Below are 22,831 nucleotides of genomic sequence, written 5' to 3' on the forward strand. Positions count from 1 at the left end.
GTCCCACGATTTCAAATTCACTCGTACAAGCAAAGTATACATTTTAAAAATATATAGTCTCCGATATAAGAGAACATGAAAGGTGTTGCTTGCAACTAAATTTCAATAGGTACAGCTTAGTTCCCCTTAATATGATGCTTGCACTGTATTGTAAACATACAGACTCAAATTCTTGCGAACTTTAGAGCTTATTTTTAATGTACTTTTAATAGGAGGAGGTATTGAACCCGCATTATATAGATATAGAGTAATTATAGTTTAATATGTAGTTTATTTATTGATATATATACGTATATATGGTCACGTGATATATATGGTCACGTGTACATATATGTCAAATTCCACGATCTGTTAAGCTGTTAAGGCGATAAGAGGTAAATCATAAACTTACTAACAGATTTTTTAAATTAGTATAGTTTTAAATAATATTTTATTTACTTAATTTGATTTGAATAACATTGTTATTTAAAAATATTAATACTAATATCAGGTTTTGCCTATAGTCAAATGACTATAGGTCAAGTAATCTATTATTGTAGTTCGGTTAATATCGAACACCGGTAAGTATAGGTAATTGCATATCTGTAAATTGTTATTATTCTCGCTTCTTCCACATTCATAAAACATTTTGTCTTCGAGAAATTGTTATTATTTCGGTAAAACATTTTGAAGAAATGGAATTGTTAGGACAAATAAAAAAAATCGGTGTTAAGAATTTAGAGGTAATTATTATTATTAGTAGTATTTAAGAGAATTCTGGCATAAAATCGTCAATAGAATATAGCGTTGGAGGTAGTAAGAAATTTTCCTTTGCTTACAATAATGGTCACTTGATAAAACGGCGAAAGTTTTTGTAATTCGAAAAAAGAGTTTCAATTTAGAGAAAAAAAAATTGTAATCTGGAGAGAAATAAAAAAAAAGCATCTGTCAACGCTTATCTAAATGCTCGGCAATTTATACATCAGTATATTTCAATACGGCCAACTTCACTCGTCGTAGGTGGTTCTTACGTTCAATAATATCTGTAATTTCATCTTATCAACTTGTTACGGCCGAGAAAATGGGGGTGGATAGGTGTTCGCGATAAATTAAATTACAATGCACAAGATAGCGTCTTGTTTAAGCACATGGCTTTAAAATTAATTTAGCTGTTTAGATATTACTCGACAACCATTATTGTGCAGTGGCGTGCTGCATTTTGGGTACTTGGTTCGTTTTTGATCAGCTGAATTTAGAAAATTTACTTTTCTGCATTGTCAGATTTCATTTTCTGTATTGATTTGGTTTTGGATTATTTTATATTTATTTATAAATGAATATAATATTTATGAACCGATATCACGACCTTTAAGAAAAGATCATATTCCTTTTTAAAAGAACTGCAACATACCTGTAATGACTCTAGTGTAGAGTGATCATGGCTGGCGACTGTCACTTATCATCAGGTGAGCCAAATTCCCGTTTGCTCCCTGTGTTATAAAAAATCTTTAAAAATATATGCACGTATGTCTAATGCATCAATTAATAATGCTGTATTGTTATTCATAAAGACGTCAAATCTCTCATAAACCTATTTTAGCTATTGAACTGTTTGTTTGGTTAAATTTCCAACTTGAAATAATGTGACAAAACAGTATAATAGATAAAATACTGTTTTGTCACATTATCGTACAACAACATACAACGATAGTCACTCTGTATTCATGACTAAATTAAAGTGTTGACATACCTCCCCATTACATTATATTTATTTATATTTTATAATGACTTGAATATAATTTCCATTATTTATATTATATTATTATTCATATTGTTAATATCTTTACTCATTTAATAATTTAATTATATTTTAATGTTTTCAAACACAAATTTGAAATAATGTAAGAACAAAACAGTGTATTGTATAATAGAGCTGTAATAATAATAATAAATAAATAAATGGATTTGTAGAAGGTTTTATTTTTTATGAACAAGGGGGATAGAAGTTTAAACTATATAATTAGTAAAAAATGTATAAAAATAAATTTTTTACAATTAAAATTTATTGAAAGTAAAGGAAATTTGTAAAGATAAAAACAAATTATAAATATAAATTAACTTTAAAAAAGGTTTAAAACTAAACTAAAACTAACTTTAATAAATAAATAAATAGGATAAGCTGGACAGAAAAAGTAATGAACGAGGAAGTCTTGAAAAGGGTAAATGAGAAACGAACATTAATAAAAACAATAGAGAATGGAAGAGTCAAAATGCTGGGCCACATTATACAACATGACGATTTTTAAAGAGGATAGTAGAAGGAAAAATATGTAAAAAGAGGAAGGAGAAGACTGAGAAATAACTACATGGGTCAGATAAAGGAAACACTAGATGTCATGTCGTATAGAGAGGTCAAGATATGGCCTGGTATGGAGGTGGCTGGAAGAAGATGCATGAATTAGTTACCAACAAGAGGAAACTCTGAAATGATAAGTAGAAAGAAAATAAACTTGATATTATTGGTCTTTTATGATCCCACTATCCAGTTCGGAAAGTAGTTTCAGTTAAAAAGAATGTTGAAAAAACTATATCTGATTACGTCTATTAGTTATCAAATTATTAGTTTTAAGAATAGATGACGTTATTTTGTATATTCATTGGTATTTTATTTTTATTTTTGAAATATAAATCAGAAAAGCATTTTAGCGAAATGTATTCTTATATTAATGTACACGAATCCGAATAAATTTCCATTGGAATCTCTCAGAAAATAACTATTTTGAATTCCTCAATGCTTATTCCATAACAATTTAATATATAAAATGATAAAATTCTTGAGCGTATAAAAAGATACATTGTTTTATCGATATATTGTAGTGTAGTGTTGAAATTGAAAGTGGGATAGTGTGCGTAACGCGAGATTCCTGCATATGCGTCGCTATGCGATGCGATTCTCTGTACTAGGGATGTGACAACGAATATGTCGATTTTTATATTCAATTGTACCGTTAATAAACTTCTCTGCTTACTCCATGGTTGATTTGTAGAGAATGAATACATATTATATCCACCATATGTACTTTTTTATGAAAGTTAATAAAATAAGATTTTTGAGAATAAGAGGATTGTTTACAATCCTTAATTTTCTGACTACTAACCTAACTTCAGAAAAGGAGAAGGTTCATGATTCAATTGTATTTTTGTTTGTTTGTTACAGTTGTTTTGAATGGGTGATAATGGAATGGAAACCCCACCTGCGCTAACGGTATACACCGGCGGGGCACCAGTGAAGGATGATAGGTGAGGATGAAGCAGGTCAGTTAGCCCATCGTGACGAATTCAATAAGAATTGTTCACGATGGTTTCCAGGGGAAACCACGTGGAGGTTAACCTAATAGGGCAAATTGCTAACAATGGGGCTGTCAAACTCCATTGTAAACAATCCCTTTCCCCCTTGTTGGTTACAGTTATAAACCAATTTGGAAAATTCATTTTTTTACTGAAAGTATATATTTTCAGATAGGTCCTGTATGAAATTTTATCAAAATAGTTAAGATGTAAAACTCATTGTCATATTTATAATAATAATAAAAAAAGCGAATCAATAATCAAATGTGGCAAAACAAAAAAAAAATCTAAAGAATCAATTTGAAAGTATATCCTTTTAGATAAAGAAAGAATTTTCCAAATAGGTTTATAAGTTATCACATAACTCCATCAGTTACGAGGTGACAAATATAAAATAGAAATACAAACGTATTGAGAGCCTTCTCCTTTTTTAAAGTTGGTTGAAAAATACTGAAACTGAACTAAAAATATCGATACTGTTATAGAAATATCGTCGTCACGTCACTTTAACTTCCATATGTTTTATTTGACTGTGATGCGTGCAATGTGCGTCGAATTCTTTTGTGAGAGATAAAACGATTCAGTGTGCACGTGCCTTTACATGGAGGAATGATACATTAATTTTTGTAAAGGCTGTTCCTAGTTGGCACAATTTACCTATTATTTTATATATTTTATTTATATTAAACTTAATTTCTATGCAAGTATAACAAAAAATATATGTAATAACTAAAAATATAAGTATTAAATCCTTAATCTAATTTTTGTATTAATATTTTCAATGTTTTAATAATTAGAGTTGTATAAATAATTAAAGTGAAATTCAATATATGGACAATTTAAAAAAATATTGTTTATGGATTATTCATTTAAGGAAAACCCCATTAATTAATTAGTTGCCAAACAAGCATAAGACCCACCTGATGGTAAACGGTTACCGTAGCCTATGAACGTCTGCAATGCTAGGGGTGTTAAGCGCGCTGCCGACCCTAAAGAAACCTCTCTACTCCCCTTTTGAAGAGCCCCATGTTGTAGTCTCTTGGGAAAACCACAGCAGGGAGCTCATTCCATACATATAATTAAACATCATTTTGTAAATTTTTTATTGTCTATTGTTCTACTATTATACTCTTATTTATTACGAGAACTTATTTTATTCTTGGAGATCTTCCTATTTTTTACAGACCTATCTACTCTTATAAAACAAAATTTTAAATCATTGTTATAGTTAACACTAATTTGAACAAATTTTTACTATCTATATATATATATATATATATATATATATATATATATATATATATATATATATATATATATATATATATATATATATATATATATATATATATTTACGGCATATCCCTAATGAAATTAGCAGAAAGAAACCGTTGTACTATTTTAATATATAAGTAAGACATTTATGGAATACCTTTTAGATACCATTAAATCATTATCAGTGTGACGAGCTATTTCAAAAATGTTCTTTTTATATCCCTTTTTTATTCTAAAGGTTTGATTAAGCATTTTACGGTACTACAATTGAGACTCCTTTTCGTCGACCATTTTGTGTTGAACTACAAAGATTTTTAAATTAACTTTATTTGAAAATGTATTCTATTTAAAATGAGGGGACAAAGAGATCAAGTTACGTTGGTTTTATATAAACACGGATTGGACGTATCGCATCGATTAGTAAAGCAATGCATCGCTATGTATGGAATTTCGGAAGTGAGTCTTTTTATTGAAGCAATAGTTTTGTTGGTCGACGAACCTATTCTGAAGACGGGATGATTTTATGGTGAATTCGTTTCGCCCTAATTCGTTCGAAGATCCCACAGTACATTCAAATTGTGGAGGGAATGTCCTGGGGTGAGTCATCCACTCTCGAATTGTTCGAATATTTTAAACGATTCCGAAATATTATTAACCTAAATCTTATAACTAAACTTACTTACAAATTTTGAAATATTGAAGTAGTTAACCAAATAATATTTTTTTTTAATTTATTTAAAAAATATTTAATTTTTATATTATTATTGTTATATCAGCTGTTAACTATACACTGTTGAACCATCTTCTGTTAGACCTTCCCCATAAGGGGAGTATTATTAGTATTTGCCATGTTTGGCAGGTAGGTTGGCAACCGCAGTTAGACTTTGATGATGTTTTAAGCGGAACGCTGCTGCCCATTCCTCGACTATTAAATTCCCTTATTCGCTTCTTATGACACTCACGGAAAAGAGAGGGGTGGCTCATTCTATATAAAGATCATATAAGTCAAGACATGGACAGCAGCGTCCTTCTTAAAATACCACCCAAAACTAACTGCGACTGCCAACCTCCTTACTAAGTGTGTTAAATACTGTTAAAACTCCTCTTATGGGGAAGGCCTATGTTGAGCAATGATCACGGCTGATATGATGATAATGATGCTATTAATATATCTCCTTCATGTTGGCATTACAATGGAAGGTTTTAAGGTACTTACATCCATCAATTTCTTGCAGTTTTGTAAGTCAACATGTCACCTTATATAAGATTATCTCGTGAACACTCAGGCTTTGGAATGAGCTTCCTGCTGAGATTTTCCCTGAAAAAAGAGTGTATTAAGATTTCTTCAGGGTCAGCAATTCGCATGTGACACCTCTGGTGTTGCAGAAAGGAATTGTTTTATAAAGATAGGCATTGTTATTAATGTGATCTAATAAACGCATTTTTAATGACCACCATAATTGCTCCTATAGAAACATTTAATAAATTCGTATTTTTGATGGATCAACTGACTTGCTTCATCCTCATCTATCATCCCTTACTGATGCTCCGCCAGCATATAGTGATAGCGCAGGCGCAATAGCGGATTATCATTCCATTTTTATCCATTAAGAAGGAAGTGTTGTGTTGTAGGTGTGTTGTCCATAAGCGACTGTGATTGTTAACCATCAGACAGGCTGCATGCTTGTTTGCCATATTCGTGGAAAAAATGTATGCTACTAAATTTGATTCTAACATGTTCGGCGAAATATAGCATGTCGAGATTGTGTTAAGGTCACCATAACAGCAACAATCGATAGATGCCTTTGACTACCCCATTGGGGATTGTAATTATAACCACATTTTTTTATTTAGAATGACAAAGACGTTAATAGCCCACACGATAAAAAGTGGCCCAAAATGGTAGAGCATTCTAATTATTTTAATATGTTTTTTATAATTAAAAAAAACATTCTCAGCTCTAAAATCTATTTTAGTATGATAAAAATCTGTGGAACTATCAAAGTACAAGTGTGTTCTAAGTTATAAAGATCTTAGGGAATCTTAAAAAAAAAGCTAATGCGCTGACCAAGACGCGGGTCGTACTGCACTGACCCGTGATTCTCACGGCGCGTTGCCATGGCAACGCTCTTGTATCACCGATATTGGCGTAATTTGTAGCCTCGTGGCTCGCAGCGATTTACTGCGCGTCTGATACGAACCGCGAAACTGGAACTATTGTTTAGAGCGATTCCATAAGATTACCCCCTTTGTATAGTGATGGGTAACGAACCTTTACAAAATTCTGACCTTGGTGTTATTTCCTTTTAATAGTTCTGTATTCAATTATGGCACTAACACACGAAGAGACACTTATAATTAAATATTTATTTATTTATTTTTAAATAAGAACTAATATCTAAAAAATTTCGTAATAAAAAAACGACAGTAAAGACAAAAAGCTAATTACAGGTTTCTTAAATAAAAACAAGATTTAACTAACTGCACATGACATCGCTAATACTTCAATTAAATTTAGAGTAACAACATTATAGTAGTACAAACCACTTTCTACCATCGTACGGCTCGCCATCGACAGAGAGTTCATCCTCATGTCCTACAGCCTCAATGGTCGTGTACTGCGCGGTTTCAGAGATGTTTCCTCCTACGAACACTCAGGTTGTGGAATAAGCTCCCTACCGAGGTTTTCCCAAGAGACTACAGCATGGGGTTCTTCAAAAGGGGGGTAAAGAGGTTTCTTCAGGGTCGGCAACGCACGCGTAATACCTCTGGTATTGCAGGTGTTCATAGGCTACGGTAACCACTTACCATCAGGTGAGCCGTATGCTTGTTTGCCACCTCAGTGGTATAAAAAAAAAGCAAACATTATCAGTAGGCAGTTATACAAAATAAAAAGTTTAACTATCAAAGAAAAAGTCAGTAGGACTTAGCACACGTCTTGCGGATTCTATCTTAAAATTATGAATACGCATGTCGTGGCGGCCTTTAATTGAGGTAGCATTTTACGAGGTTTGTCCGGAAAGTACGTATAAAAGTTTTTTAAAAATTTTATTTTACAATTATTATCGTATAATGTAACGATATTATCATGTATTTTAAGTAGATATAAATGTATGCTTTGTTGGTTGTCCTAAATAAATAAATAAAATTAAATAAATCTAAATCGAGATCTTTAGATATTTTATTAAAATTATCGCTTGAACATCAGAGATGAATTTTTCAATAGTTAATGGAAACATTATAAATTAGTTGTGCTCTGTGACACCATTTTAGTATTTTACTTACATGGTATTTTTTCTATAAGTATCACATGTTAAATGCGGCAAAAACAGAATTTTACCTAATCGGGTACCTACTAATCTATTATGAATTTTATTAAAATTTATTTTATTATTTTACAATGTTATTGAAGTGTTGGGGGGAATCGGATTGTTAGTAATGGAGACTAAGAATCCCATTGCTAGCAATATACCCAACCAGGTCGACCTCCTCGCGGTTCCTGGAAACTACCATGGTTAATTCCTGATAAATTCATCATTATGGGCTAACTGGCCTATTTTCATTCTCATCTATCACCCTTGACTGATGCTCCGCCAGCCAAGATTTTAAATAGATAAATTTTAAATTTAGATTTTTTGACGTTATTAATTCACATGTATTTGACAAAAAAAAACTACATATATATAAATAAAAAAATCCTATGATTAACATGGTAATTAAAAGATTATATTCTTCTCTTATGGGGAGAGGTAACATACCACAGCTATAATACCTAGCTATGGTATGTTAATGGATTATTGTAATGTAATTGGGAAAATAGAAAATATTTGCCAGAGGGAGACTTTGTACAAAAGTCGATTGCTTGGGTATCTCTGTCCCATTCGTGTTTCAACCGTCAAGCAGTTGTGTTTGCATGGCTGTGTTTCGGCTTGAAGGGTGGGATATGGCGTGAATTTACTGGGTACAGAGGAATAACACCTGAGTCCTCAGGAATGGCAACGCATGGGGAATATCATGGGCGAAGCTGTATACTCTGTTATGTCCATGGTACTGCTCATGTCTATAAGCGACGGTTACCACTTTCCATCAGGTGGGCCGTTAGCTTGTTTGCCATTCTAAGTTGTATAAAAAAAATATTATATTTATATATATAACGATTATAATAACTATTTTTTCTTTAACAATTATTAATTATTATTGATTAACAATCTTTGTCAATTCATATTTCAACAATAATTTTATTGTGTCACTATTAAAAAGTACGGTATGGTGCAGGGCTACTAGAAGGGCAGACCCTAAATAAACTGGGGCAACAGCCAAGAGAAACAAGAAAAACAGTCATAAAAGGTATTAAATATTTAAAGAAAAAATATGAAGAATAAAGCCTTTCAATTTTGAATTTCTGCAATTGCCGTGCCATTTACCGGAACCCCGGGTCAATGACATATTATTTTAAAGTTGATCTATATTTCACAAAAAACTAAACAATCCGTCCAAAAAACGCGTGGTCCTCTATCTCCGTCGGTTTATTCACACTACGCAAAATGCGTGGGGGAGAAAAGGATAGATATAGTTTATCACTGCGGCTCGATTGTGGGGCGGCGTTTGCACTGATCTGTGACGGCCGTTCCATTTGAAGAGGCAATGACAACACGACCTCAGTGAGCAATGTATCGTCGTCTCGCTTGCACATTATTTTTTTCACCGGTCGAATGTTGACAGGCGGCGATGCAACGCGTGTAAAATTATCAAGGCTATGATTATTACAATGTAATTTTCAAATAGGCGCGACTTTTATTTTTTGTTTGTTTACTTTTTCATTGTCTCTTTTTATTTCTTTCTTTTTTTTATACTTTTTTTTTAAATTTTTTTTATTAAATTCTTGTCTATAAAATCTGTCTAGGTTATATTTTAAGTGAACAAAAACCGTAATTTTCGTACGTTTTTATTGTGCGTCGATTTTTATGCGAGACAGTTTTCAAATATTTGACGAAAGTCTGTTATATTGAGCGTTGATGTCTTTTATACTGTCGTAGTTGCCGGCCGGTTTCTTGTTGAGTTTTCAGTTTATTTTGTAATAAATACTGTTACGTATATTATGCAATTGTTTGATAAAGAGATAGTTAAGGAAAAACGTTATTAAATCAAATTATTCTCTAATATAATTAATATTTTTAGTTTGAGACTAATTAACTAACATAAACTAAATAATTCTAAATTTAATGATACATGCAAAAAAAATACAATATTATTCACTTTAATCTTAATATTTTACACTAGCAAATTTATATTTAAGAGTTCAGATTTTTTTTTAAATCTTTTCTAGACCTAAATTGCATTTTATCTACTAGGTATATTTTATAAAATTTTGTTATTCGTATGACTTTATTATCATTAAACCAAACTATTAATGCCCCTCTGCTTGACATAGATAGAGATCTAAGATAGATATTTTATAAATTTAATACTGATGAGAGTACTGTAGAAAAGTCATCAGTCATGGTTACCTCTGTCCCATTTGTGTTTTTGTCGTAAAGCAGCTATATTTGAAGAATAGCGAATATAGATTAAATAACAACTTAGTCTGGGATGAAGAATTGTTAGTAATGGGAATCTAACGGCGTTACTGATAGCAATATCAGATCGATTTCTACGCGGTTCCCCCTGGGAACCTTCTTGTTTAATTTTCGTGGAATACGTCATGATGGGCCAACTGACCTGCTTTCATTCTCACCTATTATCCCTCACTGGTGCCCCGCTAGTGTATATCGATAGTACAAGCGGGGCTACCATTCCATTATCACACATTAATAAACATCTTAGTTATAAGCATCACAGTATATTCTGTGATACCCGTAGTGCTGTTCATGTCTATGAGATACAGTTACTAGTTTCCATCAGGTGGGCCGTCAGCTTGTTTACCATTCTAAGTATCACAATAAAAACAACTTTTTATCAGTTCTTACGATACCCTGGAGATGAAAAGAAGCAGTGACATGTCGTATTCTTGCTCTCAACTCAGACAATACCTAGTGAAGTGGTCACGTATTGAGGTGGACGTGAGTTCGAGTCTGGAACAAAATATACTTTAAGTTTTAAATATACAAGTAGATACAGCAAAGAGGTTTTCAATTCGACTATAGGTACTTATTTTTTTATATCTCATGAAATTTGTTCACCATTATGATACTTTTTTTTTAATTGCGTATTGGTCCTATAGTATTTTATTTTATTAATAAAGCCTTTTATTTATTTCCATATTCCTAATATATTTACAATATTGTTAGTATCTAATCTATTTATAATTTTTCTTAATAACTAATTGTTAGTGTAATTTTTTCTTTGATTCTTGGATATGGACCCCTCTTTGGGTGAAGACCTCCTCCATTTTTTCCACAACTCTCTGTTTCTGCCTATCATAAACCAGTATTTTACTGTATATTCTGTTATATCATCAGTCCACCGTTTTATTGGTCTACCAACGTTCCTCTTACCTCGTGGTCCTGTCCATTTCGTACTTTGATACGTCCATCTATTATCAGTAGATCGTGAGATGTGACCAGCCCATTGCCATTTTATACGTAGAGCATGTGTGGCTGCATCTGTTAATTATCAAAATTGGAATAGATTTTTGTTAAATATTTTTTTATATTATAAATATTAGATTGATGGTAAACACCATTAATAAATCTATCTGTTGTGAAAAAAATATATGTGGATTTGTAGATAATAAATATATAATTACTTGGTTCATAAGTTTATTCTGCAAATGTTTAGAAACATTTCAATTATGTTTTTAGCTTTTATTTGTTTACTGCTGAATGTAAGTCGCCTCCCCTTTCCCCCATAGGTTGCTATAAGTGAAGGTCCTGAGTATTGCAAGCAGATTAAAGTTTACTTTTAAAATTTCAACATGTGAAATCTATGGTAAAGACTGCACTAAGAACTGAATTCTATCTACAAACAAACCAACAGATATCTCAAGACTTAATTTTTTCATTGACAGAACTACTTATCAACAAAAAAGCGATTCACCACGCTCCATAAAGCGGAGCATTCATAACTCGATAGAATAATCCCGTTTGAAAAAAGACCCCGTCAAAATGAAAACAAAACAGAAAAACATAATCATCAGATGGGTACACCGTTAGGCCATCGACACATCTATATATCGGCTTAGTCCTTTCCGTGAGAAAATCTTTTCGTATCGACACTTCTAACGTATGTAGCGAAGGTTCTACGGGTTGAAAAGCGCGCGAACGCAGTACGGCGCCGAGACTCGCGCGCGGAGCACGCTCATACGATATCTGCGCGCGCAGCTGTCAAACTCGAAGTGACAGATCGGGACCGCGTGTGGCTGGAATGCGTTCGAATTTTTGAAAATGGAACGTCACGCGACTCATAAATTTGTCGTGGACCTCACTTAACTTTTTTTTTTCATAAGATTTTCTTTCTCTTTTAAAGGGGATTAGGCAAAGCTATAATTTTATAAAATTCAAATATGTAGGGTTTTAAGGATGATACGACATTGATTCACTTTATTGTACTAGTGATTGTGTCGGAGTGTTCTGAATTCAGTGCTAACTGTTCTCTAGGTCTACATAATTTTGTTTAGTTACAAGGTTACAAGGGCGTGAATTTTTGACTTGTTTATTACAAGTGTGAACTGAAAAAGTGTGAACTGTTGATTTGTCTAAGAAGTAGTGCCGGCTGTATTTATCCTTATAATTTTTACCTAAACAATATTCAGCAATTGAAAGGAATTGTTTACATAGTATTATTGGTAAGACTATTTATAATTTTAACACTTTAAAATATAAGGCCCGGTTCTTGTATATCCTATATTCTTTTATGTCGTATGCATTAGATATCTCATGCATTATATTCTAGTATTGAATATCACTGTATTGCAAGTGACAACCTTAAGCAGTATTTTTAACTCATATACCTAAAATTTATGTATAAAATAAGCATAAGAATATTTTTTTTTGTTTTGGGTATATGTAAAAATTTTGAGTATACTAGAATTATTTTAAGTCACTTCAATCATAAATGACTTTAACAGAAAAAAATCAATGTATTGTTCATGTAATATAAAAATTTACATGTAAGGTTTGTACCTCGCTATATTTTTTTTGTACTACTTGGAGTACAAGTACAATAATTTGTACGAAAGAATTTTATTTAAAGCCAGCCTTTGTGCTGTGAATAGTCGATTTTTGTGATGAGGCATAACAATGGCAGGTGTTAAGTATAGGATACCGCGTGATGCCATGTAACATTAGATTTACTTTTGATGTATTCAAATTAGAATCGAACCGGAATTATCTATAATACTATTATAAGGAGAGGAATGGGCAACACCGTTGTTCTTAAAACATTATCAAGCCCAACTGTGGTAGCCAATCCGCCTGCCGAGCATGGCAACTACTGGCAAAGCCTCCCTTATGGGGGAGGCTTATGTTTAACAGTAGAAATCAATAGTAGGTAAAGCAATAACAAAAGTAATAGCATAACCACTTATAAAATTGATAATATAAGTGGCTATGCTATTATTTATAAATTTTCAACCGAATTTAAACAAGGAGGAGCTTCTCAAGTCGATTGTATTTTGTTTATGATTGATCGTCAAAACTTTATAATTAATAAACTGATTAGGAAAAAATTTCTTTAACTTAAAGGATATAAGACTTTATCAAGATTTATCAAGGTCCATAGAAATTTTATTAATATTATAAAATCTACTTGTGATTGATAATTAATTTTAATACTTTTTATTTTTACATAAGAGATGTAGATTATAACAGTGAATGAATGGGAATAAAGGCTCATGATGTATTTCGCATGATACAAAATATTGTATTTCATATTGAATAAATAAATATATATATACATTAGTAAAAATAACATCCACTTTTTTTTTTATACAACTTAGAATAGCAAACAAGCTGACGGCCCACCTGATGTAAAGTGGTAACCTTCGCCTATAGACATGAGCAGTACCACGGACATAACAGAGTATACTGTTTCGCCCACGATACCCCCCATGCGTTGCCATTCCTGAGGACTCAGGTGTTATTCCTCTGTACCCAGTAAATTCACGCCATATCCCACCCTTAAAACCGAAAACAGCCATGCAAACACAACTGCTTCACGGTTGAAACACGAATGGGACAGAAGTACCCAAGCAATCGACTTTTGTACAAAGTCTCCCTCTGATGTATATTCGATGTAAATGTGTATAAATTTCAATCATGTTACGTCAATTGGCAGCCTTCTGTTGTATTCTTCAAATTTGTAGACAGTGGTTATCGTTTTTCAAATTCAATCATTACTACATACCATAATATCTCATTAATGCCTCCTTTTGTACATGAAATTCTCTCCATCCGAACGCAATGTTGGCCATTAACATACAATGTTCAGGCTTTTTTTATATTGTCATATTTTAAATTTTCCATTTAAAAAAACGTATTGTGCTTTGTTCCCTTGTTCTTCCTGGGGTTGAAAAAGGGATGAATAAGCGTTATATAGTATATTGTACCATATTATCTCTTTCAGTACCTATTTTTTACATATTACATACATATTTTACAGGGGAAAATTAGTAATAGAGATATAATATGGGTAATATGGGAATATATAATTATAAATACTGATGGAGTCCTACCAGTTAAAATGTCATGGTGACATTATGACTATGAATAATATACCATGACTCGAGTACTAATAAAATCATAATCATGTATTTCATGCAGAATTGATAGTATTTATTTACGTAGAATAAAAATTCGATTTAATTAATAGTTTTATTGTTGTAATCCCAAACACACAGAAATACCCTTGGCCTGTCGATTTAATTGCGAGAGTAATTGAACAAACCATAACTAAAGTTTTAATAGAGTTTAGTTACTCACTTGCCACCATGACTTTTAAATGTTGTTTCCATAGACAATTTCTGTGATTATAATGGCGTTGCTAATTTACATTTATAAATATTCAATGATATTTAAGATTTTGCTATAAACAAAGACTTTAATGATAACAAAATGTAGGCTTAGTATGAAAATTAAACCCAAAAATTAAAATTGCAAAAGAGTACAAAATTAATATTATACTTAGTTTATAATATTATGTACACTTTTAACTATTGTTATAATAAAACAATGTTTAACTAAAACTAAATGGTAAAATATAGGTACTCTAGGTTACGTCCGAACTCTAGGTACGAGTACTATACTAAAATTTATTCGATAAATCAAATTATGACAATAGACGAAAAGTCTATTTTAATAAAAAAAAGTATCTTAATAATATATATATATATATATATATATATATATATATATATATATATATATATATATATATATATATATATATATATTTTAACATGTGCATTATCTATTGACAATGTTGTTGTAGTTTCTAACAGTATTGCTTAATTTGTTTAATTTAGTATTGTTTAATTTTGTGTTTCCCTTACTTGTATTATATTTCTGCAAACTTTAGTGGCTGTCAAATTACTATTTAAGTGTATAATTATGTATTATTTTAATTGCCTTAAATAAATAAATAAATAATAACTTTATTAAGCATGCTAGACAGCGCCCTCTAGTTTTAAACTAATTACTACTGTTACTTGTAATATTACACAACTGATAGAAATACTTAGATACCTTTTAACTGCTAAATACATACATCATCATATCAGCCGTTAACTGTTCACCGTTGAACATAAACATCCCCCATAAGGGAGAAGGCAGTAGTGCTATGCTTGGCAGGTGAGTTAGCAATCGTAGTTAGGTTTTGGTGGTGTTTTAAGCGGGACGCTGCTGCCCAAATCTCGATTATTAAGTTTCTTTATTCGTCTCCTACGACGCCTACGGGAAAGGAAGGGGAACTATATACGTATAAATTGAAAATATCCAAACCAATACAAGCTGAAATACTCATGATTATAAATGTATGTTTTGTAATGGAATTGGGACGATATAGTATAAGACACACACAGAAAATGCGAAAAATAATGTCGAATGCAAACCCTCTTACCTTTCGGAGTCGGTTGAAAATGTTACATAAGACGGATTAGAAAAACGACAAGTACGTTCTTAATTGTGGTAAAAAATAAAATCACTGTAGGTATTCAGAATGGTACAATGGAGTACCTACACGATGCCATACTTTTTTGTTGCCATCTTATTTAATAGGTCAAACAAATGACGCATCTAAATGTTCTGCTATTTTTTGTGGCGTATGTCTTATGTAGGTAAGACTACAGTAAATAAATATTATTATTATTATTATTATTTTATTTATTCTTTATTGCACAATAAAATTTTGTACAAATGGCGAGCTTAATGCCATATGGCATTCTCTACTAGCTAAATATTATATATATAAATATTCACTACTTTAACTTATTGTATAACAAACTATGATGATGACGTTGATAACATACTTAGTTTCATCACCATCATCATATCAGCCATTAACTGTTCACTGCTCAATACAATCATTCCCCTATGTCAATAGTTAGATTTGGAGTCTTGGTAAGTGGATTGGCAACCGTATTTAAGCTTTGGTGATATTTTTAAAGGGACGCTGTTGCCAAACCCTCGACTATTAAGTTCCTTTAGTCATCTTTTACGATACCCACGTGACAGAAAGAGATGGCTTATTCAGTGCCGGGACATTACGACAATACTTAGATTACTACATAATATTAAGTAAGAATTTCAGAAATTGGTCTATAAAAATTATAGTAACTTCAATAGAGGTAAAATTAATATGAAACCAATGTGCGAGCCAACTTTATCAATTGCGAGATGAATTATAAATATGTCTAGAATTGGTTAAGATATCAGAAATAAAAGTATACACATAACAAATACAGTAGAATCGGGAAGCTGCACTATTTTTAAGTCACTTAAAAAAATAAACACAATCACTACACAAGGTGTAGGTATCTTTGATTTTGTCTGTTTTTTTTTATTGAATTTCTTATTAAGTTTTCCATTTTTTAAAACATTAAAAAGTTTTTTTTTATTAAAATCTTTATTTTTTATTTACGTATTATCAAGAAAATTGTTTTACTATGTACACGATAATCGACACATTTATCTCTGTACCCTTAAATAAACTGCATTGTTTTCTTGATCCTTCTAATGCAAGCGCTTGTTTTGTGCAAAAAAGATCACACTATAGTTTTTTGTTTAAGCTAATTTGATCAACAAACAATTGCAGATTATGAAACGTCTTGTCTCTTATCTTATTGAATAGCTTAGGTTTTTTTATACTACTAAGGTAGTAAACAAACATACGGCTTAGCTAATGGTGAGCGGTTACCATAGACTATGAACGCCTGTGATACCAGGGACATTTCGCGCGCGTTGCCAACCATATAACTAAGGTCTTGATTTTATGGTTTATTACTTTTACATTATGTTTTCGTTGTTAAACTTTTATAATATGTATAACTTTTTTAAAAATGTTGTCTTTTCCTTTTATACTTTTTTGAACTGGGTGAAGAGAAATCATGAATTAGTTGCCCCAATAAGAGGTATCATATAATAATAAAAAAAAACTTTTTTTTATAGTACTTGGCGTAGCATGAAAGCTGATAGAATGTAGTAAACGTTGGTAATAGATACAAACAAAACAATATTATAGGATACACTATGTCACTTATATTACTCTTCATGTACCGATATTTTTGAAGTTATTTATTTATATACATTTTTATACATACACTGAGCCTGAAGGTTGATAATAATGATTATATCTAATGATAGACTTTGAGACATAGATAAACAAAAAAAACATTAAGCCTATTAACTAAATAATTCTCCTATCAATTAAACCTATTTGGGTTATTGTATCAGTCATTAATTGTTCTCTGCTAAATATAGCCTCTCCCATAATTGGGGTTTTGTCAGTAGTTGCCATGCTTGGCAGACGGGTTGACAACCGCAGTTAAGCTTCGGCGATGTTTTAAAAGAGACGCCGCTTCGCCCATTCTTAGACCATTAGGTTCTATTATATAGCCGTGTCTATGTACAACATACGAATATAAAAGTGCTGAACTGCATTTTCGAAACAGTAATGTATGCGTAATGCCATCCATTTCCAGCGATTTTTCGATATATTTTAATTCAGACCGGATTTGAACCTTAGGCGAACAAGACGCTTTACTAATTTTTATATTAAAGACTCGTGTTAAATAAAATAATTTTCTTTTTAAAAATCTCATCTGACCCACTAACAGTTCCTTTAGTCTTCTGTTACGGCACCCAAATGGGAAAGAAAAGGGTGATCTATTCTATACCGGGACCACACGATAATTAATGATTATAATTGATAATAATGATTATGAGTCCTCAGGAATGGCAACATATGAAATATATCATAGGATAAACAGTATACTCTGTTATGTCCATGGTACTGCTTATGTCTATAGGCGACGGTTACCACTTTCCATCAGGTGGGCCGTCAGCTTGATTTGCCATTCTAAGTTGTATATAAAAAAAAAAACTATTAATTGTTCACTGCTAAACATTGGCTTACCCCATAAAATGGGTTTTGCCAGTAGTTAGTTTGGCAGGCGGGTTGGCAACCGCAAAAAGGGGGGTAAAGAGGTTTCTTCAGGGTCGGCAACGCACGCGTAATACCTCTGTAAGTGTTAGTATTGCAAGTGTTCATAGGCTACGGTAACCACTTACCATTAGGTGGGCCGTATGCTTGTTTGCCACCTCAGTGGTATAAAAAAAATACTTACGGGAAAGGAAGGGGTAGACTATTCTATGCCGGGACCACATGGCAAAAATATATGAATGTAATGAAGAAAATACTACTTAATTAAACATTTTTTATAGTCATAATCTATTTGATGATTTATTTTTCTGATTAGTTGTACTTGTATTTCAAATCATCACATTATCATTCAATTGGCTATCTATAATTTATTTTCTTGCACAATATATATATTTTTTTTCATATGTAATAATTTTCAACGATTTTCGCTTCTAAGTCATTACTATAAATTGAATCTGTTAAATGCAGCTTTTACGACTATAAAATTATAGTGATTTTGTAAGCGCGTGATAAAATTACGATGGCAATAAAGGTCGCAAGGCATACAAATGAAAATAGTTATTAAAATAATGAATATTGCTAAAACGCAGTCTGTAATATATAGGTATGTATATGTATGTGATAGGTTGATGACAATGTGCCGACTTAATACTTTATTCGGGATTGCAGTTCTATCTTACTATTTTATTTATTTATTTACTTTTTATTTCACCTATTAATTACACTTATGAAAACAAAAGGCAGTTCTATCGTTAAAGAAATCTCTTCCAGACCTACTAATTTTATTATAAAAAAAAAAGTCTCATGTTTGTTACTCATTCACGAAAAAACTACTGAACGGATTTTAAAGAAATTTGGTACACAAATAGATTATATTCTAACTTAATATGTAAGATAATTTATATACTGATTCACGCGGGTGGAGCCGTATGATACAGCTAGTCTAAAATGAATTTTGCATGTAAACGGGTAACAACGCAAAGATTTTAAAATTATAATATTTTTAAAATTAAAGTGGCAACACACACACACACATACACACACGCACACGCACACACACACACACACACTCGCACACGCACACACACACACACACACACACACACACACACACACTGATGACACGATATAAGAAGATAGTCGAACCAGTGACATATTGATAAAGTACCTTATAAAATAACATATACTTACGAGCACATAAACGCCTGTCACTTAACACTGGCCAAAAGTATCCATCAGCTGACAATTGCAAATAATGCGTTCCACATTCGAATATATACATAATTACTATATACCACTTATATATGTAATAGTGCTGCAAAAACTAGTAGGTATAGTAAACCGGCTTAAACCGGTTGCTAACCGGATGCGAATCCGTTGTTTGGTATTTAATGTATCTATCTATCTTTTAAAACTTAATGCAATTACAGCTTATGACGGATTGAGTTTCAGAGCATTTTTATTATAATATTAACATATTCATATTCAATGTTTCAGTCACTAATTGTACACTGTTGGACACAGGACTCCACTATAGACAGTCATAAGGAAAATCATGAGTCACTTGCATCCACTGAAATACCTATGAGGTCGTCCCATTGTCTTACGGTTGTTTTAAATTGCGTTTTTTTTATGCAACTTTGAATGGCAAACAAGCTGACGGTCCACTTGATGGTAAGTGGTAATCGTCGCCTATAGACATGAACAGCACCGTGGCCATAACAGAGTATACGGTGTCGCCCATGATACTTCCCGTGCGTTGCCTTTCCTAAGAGCAAAGGTGTTATATACCTCTGATGATGATGACCCTGTAAATTCACTGCCATATCCCACCTATCAAACAGAAAAACAGCCATGCTATACGTTTGTCTGTTATTTGAAAATAATATTACATACTAACTTTTACAAGCAACTTCGTTCATGTTAAAAGTCATTATATAATCCGTAATATGTAGAGTGATCGGGAGAAATAGCCTATGTATACATCTCCGTTTCAAATAATAACAGTATATCAAATTTCATAACAATTGGTTAAATGAATGAATGAGTGTACTTTATTCGCATATACATTATGGGGAATAAATAAGACAATTAATAAATGTAACGATACAGTTGGATAAGTACAGTAAGGCAGTATTATTGCTGAAACCAATAGAGGTAGACTTTATACAAAAGTCGATTGCTTGGGTACCTCTGTCCCATTCGTGTTTCAACCGTGAAACAGTTGTGTTTGCATGGCTGTGTTTCGGTTTGAAGGGTGGGATATGGCGTGAATTTAATGGGTACAGAGGAATAACCGCAGAGTCCTCAGGAATGGCAATGCATGTGGGGTACCATGGGCGAAACAGTTTACTCTGTTATGTCCATGGTACTGCTCATGTCTATAGGCGACGGTTATGACTTTTCATCAGGTGGGCCGTCAGCTTGTTTGCCATTTTAAGTTGTATAAAAAAAAACTTTTCAATATTTTGAAATAGCCATTACAATGACAGGAGGTTACAAAAAACTTACTTTTTTATTTATAATAATACCTAGTAAGGATTATGTTTAGAATATAAAAGTCAAGTAACATAAGCTCCCTGTAATAATAATATAAGCCTTATGTGCAAACTAAAATACCATAAATCTTTTATGGCTTTATAAATCGCCAGCGGCGAGACCTTTTTGTTATATCTGACCGCAACTATACATAGAGTCCTAAAATAATTGATTGTTCTGAAATGATCTATTTATACGATAACAATTGAGTCAATTAATATCTATTCATTTATCATAAATATTATATTCAACGGCGATGTGTTGATTTTACTAGGATCATTATATTTGTGTTTATGGATATATATTATCTATGAATTTTTGGTACCATTCCGTCTTAGTTCAATTAAAAAACCAGTCATAGCCACTCATCGGAACGGTTACAAATAAATATTCGATGTTGCCCTCTGACCCGCGTTCCGTGAAACGCAATTAAATTTCTTTGGACTAAATACTCGCGCTCACTTTTTTTTGGAAATAACAGGTTCCGTTTCAAATTTATCAAGCTTCATTTATGCTATTTAGGTGAGTATAATGTTACAACTTATTTTCAAACTAAGTATTAGTGGCAGAGTCAACGTTCTTTACGAATTCCATATTCCAATTTTTTTGAATAACAATAAATATTAAGATGGCAACACAGAGAATTAAAAAAAAATAACAATTCGGTCCGTCGAGAATCCGCGGGCAAATATTTAAATTTCAATTCGAACGTCGCATATCAATGGGGAGCCATAAGCCACCGGGGTTTTCTTTTTTTTAAACTCCGGCCGCACTGAGACAATAAAGAAAAAAGCCATAGGAGGAAAAAAGAAAAAGAACAATAAGAAAACAGCATCTAGATTCGAAACACTGGCTGATTCGAGTTTGGAAACAAAAGGAGTGGGCTCCCGCCTGGCTTGACCGAGATCTTGGCGTACGCGGGCGCATCTCGTTTGGTTTTGTACAATCTTTTTTTTTCTTTCTACCCATGTGATTTCTTTTCTCTGATGCATCACAATGAGACATTTTATCGGATGTCAATAGCTATTTTGGAAATAATTACGATGTTATACGTTGATAAGTGAAGGAATAGAGAAAATTGTATAAAATTTATATTACAAATTAAGTAGGTACATTATAAGTGTGTGCAGGAGTTCTCCATTGTATGTGTTATAAATTTACAAGTCAATATGGATAAGTCTGTAACTGTTTATCTACAACATTTTTTTTTATTTTTCACCGCATAATTACATTTCTGTTTAGCCAAAGGTTGACTGGGAGAGAATGCTACATAGTATTAAGTATGCCTTTTGTACTAGACATTTTTTGTAATGTAGTGAATAAAGAATAAATAAATAAATAAGTGTGGTAAATAACATACTGTTAACATGTTATTCAGACTGAGAGAGCTAAATGATCTGTGTTCGTAACATATAGACAATTTATCAGGCACAATAGTGATTAATGAATTATAAATTAATATTGCTTGAATACGGAACAAGAACGGGCAAAACATTGAAATAATTTAGGTATATAATAATATGCTGTATGACCTTTCTTTTTTATATTAAACTAGCTTTACCTTTGACTTTGTACGTGTGTTTATTGACTGTCGTTATATTATTCTTGTATTATGCAGGTGTTTTTTTAATGGGTGATAATGGAATGGTAACCCCACTCGTGCTATCGGTATACACCGGCGGGGCACCAGTGAAGGATGATAAGTGAGGATGAAGCAGGTCAGTTAGCCCATCGTGACGAATTCAACAAGAATTGTTCACGATGGTTTCCAGGGGGAACCACGTGGAGGTCGACCTAATAGAGAATATTGCTGGCAATAGGGCTGTCAAACTCTATTGCCAACAATCCCTTTCCCCCCTTTATGCAGATGTTAGGTGTCTATCACCTGCATAAAGTTAAGGTACTTCTAAAGATGCAGTGTCTTTAGATGCGTCTTGATGCTAAAAACTCTATATAAAAATAGATAGATAGATACCTTTTATCGTTTCCTCCAAAAGATTACAATAGTAAACTTATTATAGATAAAAATAAAATACCTACTTCTAATATGGTAAAATTTCGTTATAATAATAATTTCGTTCGGTAAAATAACGTTCGA

General features: G+C 32.1%; 1 protein-coding gene across 1 annotated transcript in view; it reads left to right on the forward strand.

The window, feature by feature from the left end:
- The first annotated feature begins 11,878 nt into the window (after positions 1 to 11,878).
- The window catches only part of LOC113520265 (PAS domain-containing protein cky-1), a 178,642-nt gene continuing 167,689 nt past the window's right edge, over positions 11,879 to 22,831 (forward strand). The window contains exon 1 of the mRNA XM_052898104.1: positions 11,879 to 12,385. The gene's annotated coding sequence lies outside the window, so the exon portion shown is untranslated. The remainder of the gene's footprint in view (positions 12,386 to 22,831) is intronic.

Source organism: Galleria mellonella, unplaced genomic scaffold (genome assembly GCF_026898425.1).
Source record: "Galleria mellonella isolate WM207_F2 unplaced genomic scaffold, CSIRO_AGI_GalMel_v1 utg40, whole genome shotgun sequence".
In the NCBI taxonomy this organism is placed as follows: Eukaryota; Metazoa; Arthropoda; class Insecta; order Lepidoptera; family Pyralidae; genus Galleria; species Galleria mellonella.